The following is an 11187-nucleotide window of genomic DNA, read 5'->3' as shown; positions in this document are numbered from 1 at the left end:
CTTGCTCAGGCTGGTTTCAAACTCCTGAGCTCAAACAATCCGCCCGCCTCGGCCTCCCAGAGAGCTAGGATTACAGGCGTGAGCCACCGCGCCCGGCCTCTTTCTTTCTTTTTTAAATTGAGTCATAACTTACATACAGTAAAGTGCACAAATCTTAAAATTACAGCTTGATCAAATTATAGCATATACCTAGCTAATCATTACCTAGATCAAGATATAAAACATTTCCCTTAGTAGGCTCCAATCTCCACGAATTAGTTTTACCTGAACTTCATCAAAATGGACCCATATTATATGTACTCATTTGAATCTAGCTTCTTTTACTCAATATTATGTCTAAGGAATTCACCCACGATGTGGTTTTCATTCTGTATGGTATTGGATTGTATGCATCTACCACAATTTATCCACTTTACTGTTGATGAACATTTGGGTTGTTTTCTGTTTTGGACTATTACCAATAAAGCTGTTATGAACATTTTATTTCTGTCTTTTGGTGGACATAAGCCCTTATTTCTCTTGAGTATATACCCAGAAGTGGAATTGTTTGGCCATAAGCTACCCTATAGCTGACATTGCCAAACAATTTTCCAAAGTGGTTGGTCCGATGGATACTCCCACCAGCAATGTATGAGAGTTCTAGTTGCTTCACATCCTCACCAACACTTGGATTGTCAGTCCTTTTAATTTTAGCCATTGTAGGGGAACCTTTGTAGATCAATGGTTCACAACCTTTGCTACATGTTAGAATTACCTGGTGAACGTTTAAAACTCCCGGCAGCCAGGCAGTACCTTAGGCCAACAAATCTTTTGGATCGGGACCCAGGTATCAGTGTATTTTAAAGCCCCAGGGCCGATTACACACCCCTCCTCAGAATGTGAATTTTGAGCAGAGTGATGTGCAGACTAAACATGGTGAGAGGTCGCTCGGGCAAGGGTGGCATCCTTATCAGACCATTTGTGCGGTGGCTCCTCTCCCACGGCTTTCTGCTTCTAGCTCTGCAGCCCGTTTCCAAGCTGGGTCTCTTGTCTTTCCATTCACCTCACACTCCTGCTATCCTTGCTATAACTTTCCTCTGCTGGATCTGTTTCTGTTACTCGCTACCAGCAAACTCTGACACAGCCTGTCTTAATGTGGCTGTGTGATTTCAGGGACATCAGAAGAGAATCCCTGGTCTTATCGTGGTACCGGAATTTCCTTTGGAAGGAAATTAAGACATTGGAAGCTGCTATTATAAAAGAGCAAGTATTACTTAGGAAGGGTTACACGTGAAGCTCTTTATTCCCTATGCCTGAGTCATTTTGTAAGGGTAGTCACCTTTCACTTGTCAGAGACCAGTGGAATGGGACATAGGACGAGGAAGCCGTGATAGGGGTGGATTGGAGGGAATGAAAGGTCTGCAAGATTGGATTCCTCAAGGTCTCAAGGGTGACTGAATTGGAAGGCCCTAGGTACCCAGAGAGAAGCATGAGGTCCCAAGATGCCGGGGAAGGGAAGAAATGGAGCGAAGAGGGAGCAGGAGATGCCGAAGACAGCTCTCTGCTGTTTGCCCGGTGGCAGCCACACACAAGCTCACAGACAGCCGCAAGGGGGCACTGCGGGAACGCTGAGAGAGGATTTAAACAAATGCGTGATGCAAGTGCAAAGTGCAAAGTGCAAAGTGTCTCCTGTTCAGCAGGAGAGCTGTGCGACTGTAGCTTGGAGTCATCTTAGGAGGAAAAGCAGATTTAAAAGGAGTAATGGGGATAGAAAAGAAGGAGGATGTAGACATTTCTATCACTGTCCAGAAAGACTAGTAGATGTGGGGCACGTGAGGGTTCCAGGCTCCTGAGCAGCCTGCTGATGTCTAGGGTCCCCTGGTAGCCTGGATGGCAGGCCAGGGGACATCCCCAATGTAAGAGTCATTAGTGGCTGGATTATACATGAGTCTGTGTGACTTCAGTCACAACCTGCCTGACACTGAGAGGTGAATTCACTCCAGGTGTCCCAAGTCATTTGGCACAGTGTCAGCTAGATGAGGTTCATCTTAAAGGAGAGTATGCTTTTTGAAATAAATTCTTATTGAAGTATAACAAATCTATAGAAAAGTCAGTGCGCAGATCATGAGTGTATTGCTCAGTACCTTTCACATTCAACATGCTCCTTCAAAAAGCATCAAGAAACGAAACTACTGGCCGGTGGCTCACACCTGTAATCCTAGCACTCTGGGAGGCCAAGGCGGGTGGATTGCTTGAGATCAGGAGTTTGAGACCAGGCTGAGCAAGAGTGAGACGCCGTCTCTACTAAAAATAGAAAAATTAGCCAGGCGTGGTGGCGCATGCCTGCAGTCCCAGCTACTCGGGAGGCTGAGGCAGGAGGATCGCTTGAGCCCAGGAGTTCGAGGTTGCTGTGAGCTAGGCTGACGCCACGGCACTCTAGCCCGGGCAACATGGTTGAGACTCTGTCTCAAAACAAAAACAAAAACAAAAACGAAACTACCAGCCGCTCAGAAGTTCTCCCCTTGTGTTCCCTTCTAGCAGCCCTCCACGAGGGTAGATACAATCCCAACTTCTCCACGATAGATTAATTTTGCCTGATTTTTTTATTTATTATTCCAGGGTTTTGTGAGGGTACAAACATTATAGTTACACTTTATGTCTTTGCCTCACCCAAATGTGGGTTAAAGGCATGGCCTTCCCTCCCTTTAGTGCTCCCTGTGTCCTTTAGTTGTAGATTTGCCCCCCCCATCCCCCTAAGCCCTAGAGAGTATTTCTGCCATGTGATCAACCTAATGTAGATCAATTAGTACCAATTTGATGGTGAGTACAAATGGATTCCGCTCTTCTGCTCTTTTGGTTTTTGTTTTTTTGAGACGGAGTCTCACTGTGCTGCCCTGAGTAGAGTGCCGTGGCGTCAGCCTAGCTCACAGCAACCTCGAACTCCTGGACTCAAGCGATCCTCCTGCCTCAGCCTCCCGAGTAGCTGGGACTACAGGCACGTGCCACCATGCCCGGCTAATTTTTCTATTTTTACTAGAGACGGGATCTCACTCTTGCTCATGCTGGTCTTGAACTCCTGACCTCGAGCGATCCTCCCACCTCAGCCTTGGAGTGCTAGGATTACAAACATGAGCCACCGTGCCCGGCCCTGATTTTTGAAACATATAAATGGAAGCATACAGTATGTACTTTCTGGCTTCTTTTGATCAATGACATATTTTTAAAATTTATCTGCACTGCTGTGGGTAGCATTAGGTTGTTCATTCTCATTTCTTTATAATATTTCATCGAATGAATATGCCACCATTTATTTATCTATTCTACTCACATTGGATATTGTGGATATTCAGGTTATTCTGTTGGGACTATTAAAAATAGTGCTACTGTGCATTTCTGTTTGGTATATTCCTAGCAGTGGACTTCTGGGTTGGCCATACTGTTTTTGGTCATACATGAGGCATAACCATAAACTGACAATATACCAAGTCTCTTGTATGATTTCTTCTACCTGAAAAAGGCAATTCCAAAAGTGTTTTGAGCAACATTGTCAGTAAGATAAATATATAGGCTTCTCAAAGAAATGACTGAGAAGGAAAGGGTAATTAGTTCTTGCCTGGTTACATTTAATCCAGTACTGTTATAATAGAGTAGGGGAAACCAAACCAACCAACCAAACACACACATGAAAAAAACAACAACCTAGAAATGGAAAACAACTTATATGACGCTCCCAAATTGGTTAAAGGTATACACAAGACAAATGTTTAGGTCAAAAATATGCATATGTAACCTTTCGATGGTAAGCCCAGTTAGGGGCAGTCTTTCTTGGCCCCAGGCCAGGTTCTTACCACCATATGGTAATGCTGCCCCCACCAAGACATAAGACTACTTAGAAATCATCTTACATAATTTTTATGTACATATTGATGCCAGAAGTTTCATGAAGCACAGATATGATGTTTAAAAATGTAAGAATTCCAAAATGTTACTCCATAAATAACTACTCTAATCTGCAACCCTATTCTCCACATGAAAAAAGAACCCTTGTTTGTACACATGTACAAAAATCCAAAAGTCCATGGTACCTTACCATTCCCTGCCAGACAGAATTAAGCTGCGTCCACACAGCACCCGGACAACACTTTGATTGGAGACAGAGCACAGCTATTGGCATTTGCAGTCACAGTCTGACGGAATTAAAAAGAAAAAAGGTTGAATTCATTTACATTGACTTTTTAGATGTTTACCCAGTCTAATCCTTCTTGACATTTTTGGAGGGCCTCGGACTTGTCAAAGGAGGAAAAAAAAAACTCGCTTAAAATCATTGTATTGAGATAAATTCACCAACATTCAATAAAAGCCAGTTTTAAAAATAGAAACGTGTCTAACCACTATTCCCTATTCCTTCTTGGAGGAGAAACTCTCAGTGCTTTGGGCTGTCAGTCTGATAGTTTTCCACTTTCCACAAGAACTGCATTTACTTGAAATGACGCTAAATAGTCATTATCCAATTCACCCTGTCAAGTTTCCAAAACACTATAAATGTTCTAAAAGGCGAGACCATTTGACTCAAAAACAAATAACCACTTTTGGAGGAGAGTATCAAATTATAACATGTCCCCAAGCTGTAATAGTTCTTCCTCAAAATGTGCAATGATTTCAGTCCATGTTTGTTTATTTTGCAGAAATTAAATTACCTAACTGATATCTTATGGTCTGATTGGAACAGGATTTTAAACAGCAGTCCTGGAAAAGTAAGTTCCAGTCGTTCCCTTCACTCAGAGAAGGTGAACGGGACCTGCAGCAAGGATGAGAATGCTATTCGCAATGTTATGGGCTTGTAAGGGGCCACCATTCCTATTCCTTCTTTCTAACTGTCATCTCCTCACGCAATGAATTTCAGAAAGCTGAGTCTGATGATGGGAAGTGATTCTCCATGGGTCTCTTGTGTTTCTGCCCATCTTCTGCACAAAGGCATTAGCAACTTTTGCTCTGTACTATTTTTTTCCCATGTTTTGAGGTAGTTTAATGATAACTTCATTGTTCAAGTACTATCTTTTCAAGGATGTGTGTGTAGTGAACAGCCTGGGAGAATAGACAGTGTCTTCTTCCAGAGGGCAGATTTGGTTCCTGACCAAGATGATTAAAAGTATTGTCTCCTTCCAGGACAAAGTTTGGGGAGGTTTGCTCTCCGCTCTCTCATAAGATTCGGGCTTTGCCAAACTCAGGGTTCCTCAGCTGTGGCACAAGCCCATTGTGTACACTGCATTAGGGACTCACCACTGCACTGCCCACCCTCTGTGACACTTGGGGTGGGGCCAAGAGCCGGTGCTGCCTGCTGTGCTGTGCCTGGAACAGTCTTCCATCTCTTACTCTGGAGCTTCATGTTTTCTACCAATATCTATGAAGCCATAACAGGCCAACTTGCGAGCTCATAGTTCAGGTAAAACATCAGACCTTTCACAGTTTTCGACATCTGAAAACATCCCCAGGTAAAAATATTCCATAGTCATCCACAGATATTCTGTGCTTTCAAGAAAAAGAGTACAAAAAAAAATGCAGGCTCCCTCAGGCCAGGTCAGAGGTCGGTGCAGTCTCAGGTTGGCATGAAGTGCCTGAGAAGACGGGGCGAGGGGTTGCCCAAGTCCTAGCTGTCATCTTGCAGAAGAGGTGGCCCTCCACGCAGGGTCTGAAGTCTCCCGAGATCTGTAAGGGAGGGACAGGAGAGAACTTCCTGGCCACAAAGCGTCTTTTTTGAGCCCCCAGAGACGATGGTGGACATCCGAAGGGACCCACATGCTGGGCAGAGGCCTGACATCCTGGTTCGGGAAAATGGAGGCTACGAGGAAGAGCTAGGATGGGGCTTCAGAACACTGGCGGTGACACAAGGATAAAAGGCACGAGTTACAAAGTGCAAGTACAAACAGCCAATGGACCTGGTGAGATGCTTAATCTCACCTGAAATCAGAGGGGTGTACGTGAAAACAGCAAGGAGCCAGCATTTGCCCCCAGTTAGATCGTCTGCAGTGGTTTGCTAATATGAAGTGTTGGCAGGAGGTGAGGAAATATTCATTCTCATTCGCCTGCTGGTGGGCCTGTGAATGGTAGAACCACATTGGAGGGGAACCCGGCGGTATCTACTACAATGAAAACATATGTGCATACCCTATGCGGCAAAATTCGGGCTAGTGTTCAGTCAACAACCTTGGAAGGCATGTGTTTTCCCCTTGCAAATGGATGGGGGAGAAAGAGAAGCATGTGAGATGACATCTGCATAGCAAGAGCTGACATGTCCAGGCCAGATGGTGCCACGGGGTGTTTTACCTGGTTTGAGGTAGGCTTCAGTCTTGCCATCCTCATTTTGGGAAATCTGAGGCAGAGAGAGGGTAGGTAACATCCCCAGGCATTCCGATCGAGCTCTGCCATGTGTGGGAGGGAGTGGAGGGGAGGCCACGCTCTTGTTGGAGACATAAAGCGACCCTCCCATAGATGGATGCCTCTTATAGGTAGTGAGCCTGAGCCCCCGAACCTGCCCAGAACTGGGCAGCTGTGGTAGCAATGCCACTCTGGAACCTACCACTCCTGGCCACATCTCGGTTCTGAAGGCCAAGAACAGTCCAGTGGCATATCGCTTCTCTGAATCGCTACAGGACTGCTAGAACATTTTACATACTTCTGAAGGTTTAATGCATCAAGATCTGAATGGTTTTTTTTAAGCATTTGTGATGGTAATCTTTTAAAAAAAAATGTATGGTCAATTTTCCTTTTTTTTTTTAAACGTTGTATTGTGGAGAATTTCAAGCATATAAAAAAACAGACCAGTTAGTATTATGAAATCCCGTATACTCATCACTCACTTTCAGCAGTTACCAACTCACGGCTCATCTTGTTTCTCCTAGACCAGAAGTCGGCAAACTATTGACACAACCTATGGGCCCAAACTAGCCAGCTGCATGTCTTAAAATAAAGTTTTATTAGAACACAGCCACTCCCATTCATTTGAGTACTGTCCATGGCTGCTTTTGTGCTACAATGGCAGAGTCGAGTAGTGGTGGCAGAGATGTCTAGCCAACAAAGCCTGAAATATTTACTATACAGCTCATTCCAGGAAAAGTTTATCATTTCGTGTTCTAGACACCCCCATCGACTTCCCTCTCCCCCATGTTATTTTGAAGCAAATCCCAGACATCATGTCATCCGTAAATATTTCAGTGTGTATCTCTAAAGGAAAAAAATTCTTTCTTTTCGAAAAGCAGAATCACAGTACCATTATCACACCTAAAAATATTGCTTATTATTGTCAAATATCCAGCAAGTGCTCAAATTTCCAAGTGTCTCCTTGTTTTCTTAAACAGTAAATACTCAAGGACTCTGTAAGGGACCAGTGCTCAAGTATTACTTTCTCACTTTGCTCTTCAGAGATAATGGAGGGGACATTCAAGGGTGTTTTTTGTTGTTGTTGTTTTTTTAGATGTGACAAAGTTCTGAGACTAGTGTTAAGATTATAGCAACATGACTCAGGGTTCTTTGTTCCAGGCCTGAGTTACCTAACCAAAGGTCCAACCCTTCCAGGGTTCCCTACTCTGGACAGCTTTGGGTCACTTCCTTGGCCACTTCCTTGGCCTTCAGTCTGGGGAAGACTGGAGAGGTGGTGTTCTGAGGAGGGAGTAGTAGCCCTCCTCCTTGGTCACGTGGCTGGACACCGCTGTCCCCTTGTGAACTATTAGAAGAGGATCTTTGCAGGCTGAGGACCACATAGCCTGAAGGAGTGAGGCCTGTTGTCCTAAGTTTATTTTTTCACTCCTCCAGAGGTAGTGAGTGACACAGCCTGTGGAACAGGAAGGAAGAGAGTCATGCCACATGGGCCACATCTGCTGACAGGTGCCTACCTCATTGCTGTTGAGAACCCTAAACAGCATCGTTCAGTACCCCTCCTTGCCATGATAAAGGCCCAGATGCAGTCTCAGAATACTCAACTCAGGGCTTTAGTCAGCCACTGACATTTAGCCTTAGAGGGGAGGCAAAAATGGGGGCTTATGTCATTATTATTTCAATATGTGAGTATAAACCCATAAGGCTGGAGGATGTGGGGACATGCTGGTGAATGTCATCTAGTGTATTCAAGCAAACAGGCAAACACTACTCAGTGGTAAGTATTAATAACTTGGGCAGCACTAAGGTTCGTGGAAGGTTGGAGATCTTGGTTTCCTTGAAGGCCCTGTCTGCATCGTTGTGTAATTTTCTCTAACTCTGCTTAGCAGCCTGGAGACATGATAGAGCAAAGAAGGCAGCTTGGTTGACGGGGGGGCTCTGCCTGGTGGTGGTGGAAGGACACAAGAGCCTGGGCCTTGAGGGGCATTGACAAGTATGTCTTTAAAGAGATGATGGGTCTTAAAGTCTAGATTGTATTTTATTAGAGAAGAAAGTCAAGCCAGGAGGAAGCCAAGAGATGGGGAGAAAATGAAGATGTCAAGGGAATGGGGGTTTCAAAGGGGCCAAAGAGTAAGTGTAGGGGGAGTAAGAAGAGGAGAAAGGCAGGCAGCCCAGCGGGATGTTGGAGTTCAAGAGTTCAGAGGCAATGATCAAGTCCAGGGTGGCCATGGTGTGGTAACTGAGAAACAGGTGACAGTGACTGGGGTAGAGGAGGTCAAGAATTGTGAGGCTAGGATCTTGGGTGGGCATTTGCATAGATATTACCAGTCTGGTTGATGACGATGGCTAGGAAACATGTAGGGCTGTAGAATATTTAACTACATCTCCATGGAACAGCAGCTTTTTTTTTCTTTTTTGAGACAGAGTCTCACTCTTTTGCCCGGGCTAGAGTGAGTGCCGTGGCATCATCCTAGCTCATAGCAACCTCAAACTCCTGGGCTCAAGCCATCCTCCTGCCTCAGCCTCCCGAGTAGCTGGGACTACAGGCACGCACCACCATGCCCAGCTAACTTTTTCTATATATTTTTAGTTGTCCAATTAATTTATTTCTATTTTTAGTAGAGACGGGGTCTCGCTCTTGCTTAGGCTGGTTTCGAACTCCTGAGCTCAAACAATCCGCCCGCCTCGGCCTCCCAGAGTGCTAGAATTACAGGCGTGAGCCACAGCGCCCGGCCTGGAACAGCAGCTTTTACATTGAAGTAGAGAAACAAGACTGTGAATAAGAGTGGAGGCAGGAGAATGCCTCCCTCAACTCCAGACCCTGCCATGTGTGGAGTGTGGGAAGAAGAGTGGCTCTCACTTGCTAAGGTTGCAGGGGGAGAGGTGTCCCTGGGAGAGAGCCCAGTTTCAGCTAAGCTTGGGAGATGGAGGAAGAGACTTTTGGCATGAACGAAGATGGAGGGGGGTTGTTTACCAGGCAATGGAATATGCATTAATATGATGGGGGGACTGAAATAGTGGGGGTTGGCATCAAGAGGAGGGAGCCTGAAAAGTGTGGGGATGACAGAGGGAGATGGTGGGTGACAAGAGGGGTTCTCATGTTGAGTGGTGGCTAGGGACAACAGATATGGGAGTCATGGCTGAATTAGCTGCCCTTGGGTTCTACAAAGGAATCCAAGTATAATTCAGCACCAGTGTAGGCTAGAGCCCCATGACACTATAGGCTGTTGACTGGAATTCACAACAATATGTTGGTATTTAAGGGTCCAAGAAGTTAGTCCCCAAGACTATGGTCTTGTGGTGGAAATGGCAGAGGGAGCTTCCAGGGATCAAGGGGGGTGATCACCTGGGTCTGGACTGTGGTCTGTTTGCAATCCTAGATAGGCCGAGGGCTTGTTTTTCTCTCATTTAATAAAATGTCCAGTAGTGACCAGTGTGGGACAGGGTAGAGACTCCACAACATCACCAGGGGCCAGGCTTCCTCCCACTGTCTACTTCTCCATAGAATGTGGGCCTGGGCCTCCTGATCACAAGGTGGCTCACAGAGCTCCTGCCCTTACACCCACATTGCAAGCAGGAAGAAAGAGGAAGAGAAACGGCAGAGCGGGACTGCCAGCTGCAAGCTCTCTTTAAGGATCCTTCCTGGAAGCCCAATGACTTCAGCTCACATCTCGGGGTGACCTCCATCTGGAAGAGGGGCTGGGAAATATAATGGTCTAGCTGAGCACATTGTCCACCCCCTAAAAAATATATTTATATGTGCTTATACCAGGAATGAAAAAGGTGAGAAGAGATATTGGGTAGGCAACTAACAGTTTCTGCTACAGATATTACAGAAACATGAAATATTATCATTCAGCTTAACTCGGCTTTGTGCATTGATTTCCTATCTATACGTAGCGTGATTCTTAGGCCTCCTTGTTTCATTTCTGGTTCAACATTCCTTCCTTTAACCTGAATTACTGGAGCACTGTCCTTCACTGTAAGGTCTCCCTCTATCTTCCTTTATTCTAAGTCACAGCTGTGCTCTCTTAGTCACAGAAGAGATAGGGGGTCTTCTTCAAGTTCTACCACACTGTTAGAAATCACCTGTGTCAGTTAGCTTTTGCTGTGTAACAAACCACCCCAGAATTTAGTGGCTTAAAACAACCATTTTATTATCTCTTATGATTCTGTGAGCTGATTTGCCTTAGCTGGGCAGTTCTTCATCTGGTCTCCCCAGGAACACTATTTTGGGGGTTTCCATAACTAGCAGTTTTCCTAACAGATACCTCTAGAGTCCTGTATAGACTCTGTATGCCAAAATGCCCTCACACTACAGGAAAATAATGTGGAACCTCCCGCCCCATCTTAAAATATCGTGGATGTTGGTTTTATTAAAGAGAACGTTGTTGAAAAAGGATTACTAAGGGTTTCAGTATTTTAAAAACCCTTCAAGAGTGAGGCTATAAATTTTAAATATTAGTAAGTGGACCACCTTCTCTCTTTCCTTCCTCCCATGGCTCAATGCCTAATTGCTTTAAGGAGCAAATATCTGGGGAACCTTCTGTTTGGGAGCTGTCTTGGATGTGTTTCTGACTCAGAATCTTAAGCAGAATATAATTTCATCCTCAAGGAATACACTCAGGATTCCCACACAAAGCTCTTTTCGAATTTGGAAAGAAAAAGAAATAGAAAAGAAGGCATCAGTCTTTGTCTGAGTCCTTCAGCCTGCTAATTTGGTTTTAGGTAGTTCTCTGGGGCCTTGAGTCCAACAATATGCTAACCTGCATTGCCGTTATGAGGCCCAATAAAGCAGTCATATTTTCTCGTACTAGAAATACTTTTAAGAATTTT

The sequence above is a fragment of the Propithecus coquereli genome, unplaced genomic scaffold, assembly GCF_000956105.1.
Source record: "Propithecus coquereli isolate 6110/MARCELLA unplaced genomic scaffold, Pcoq_1.0 Scaffold303, whole genome shotgun sequence".
Taxonomy (NCBI): Eukaryota; Metazoa; Chordata; class Mammalia; order Primates; family Indriidae; genus Propithecus; species Propithecus coquereli.
Note: the sequence above shows the minus strand (reverse complement) of the source record.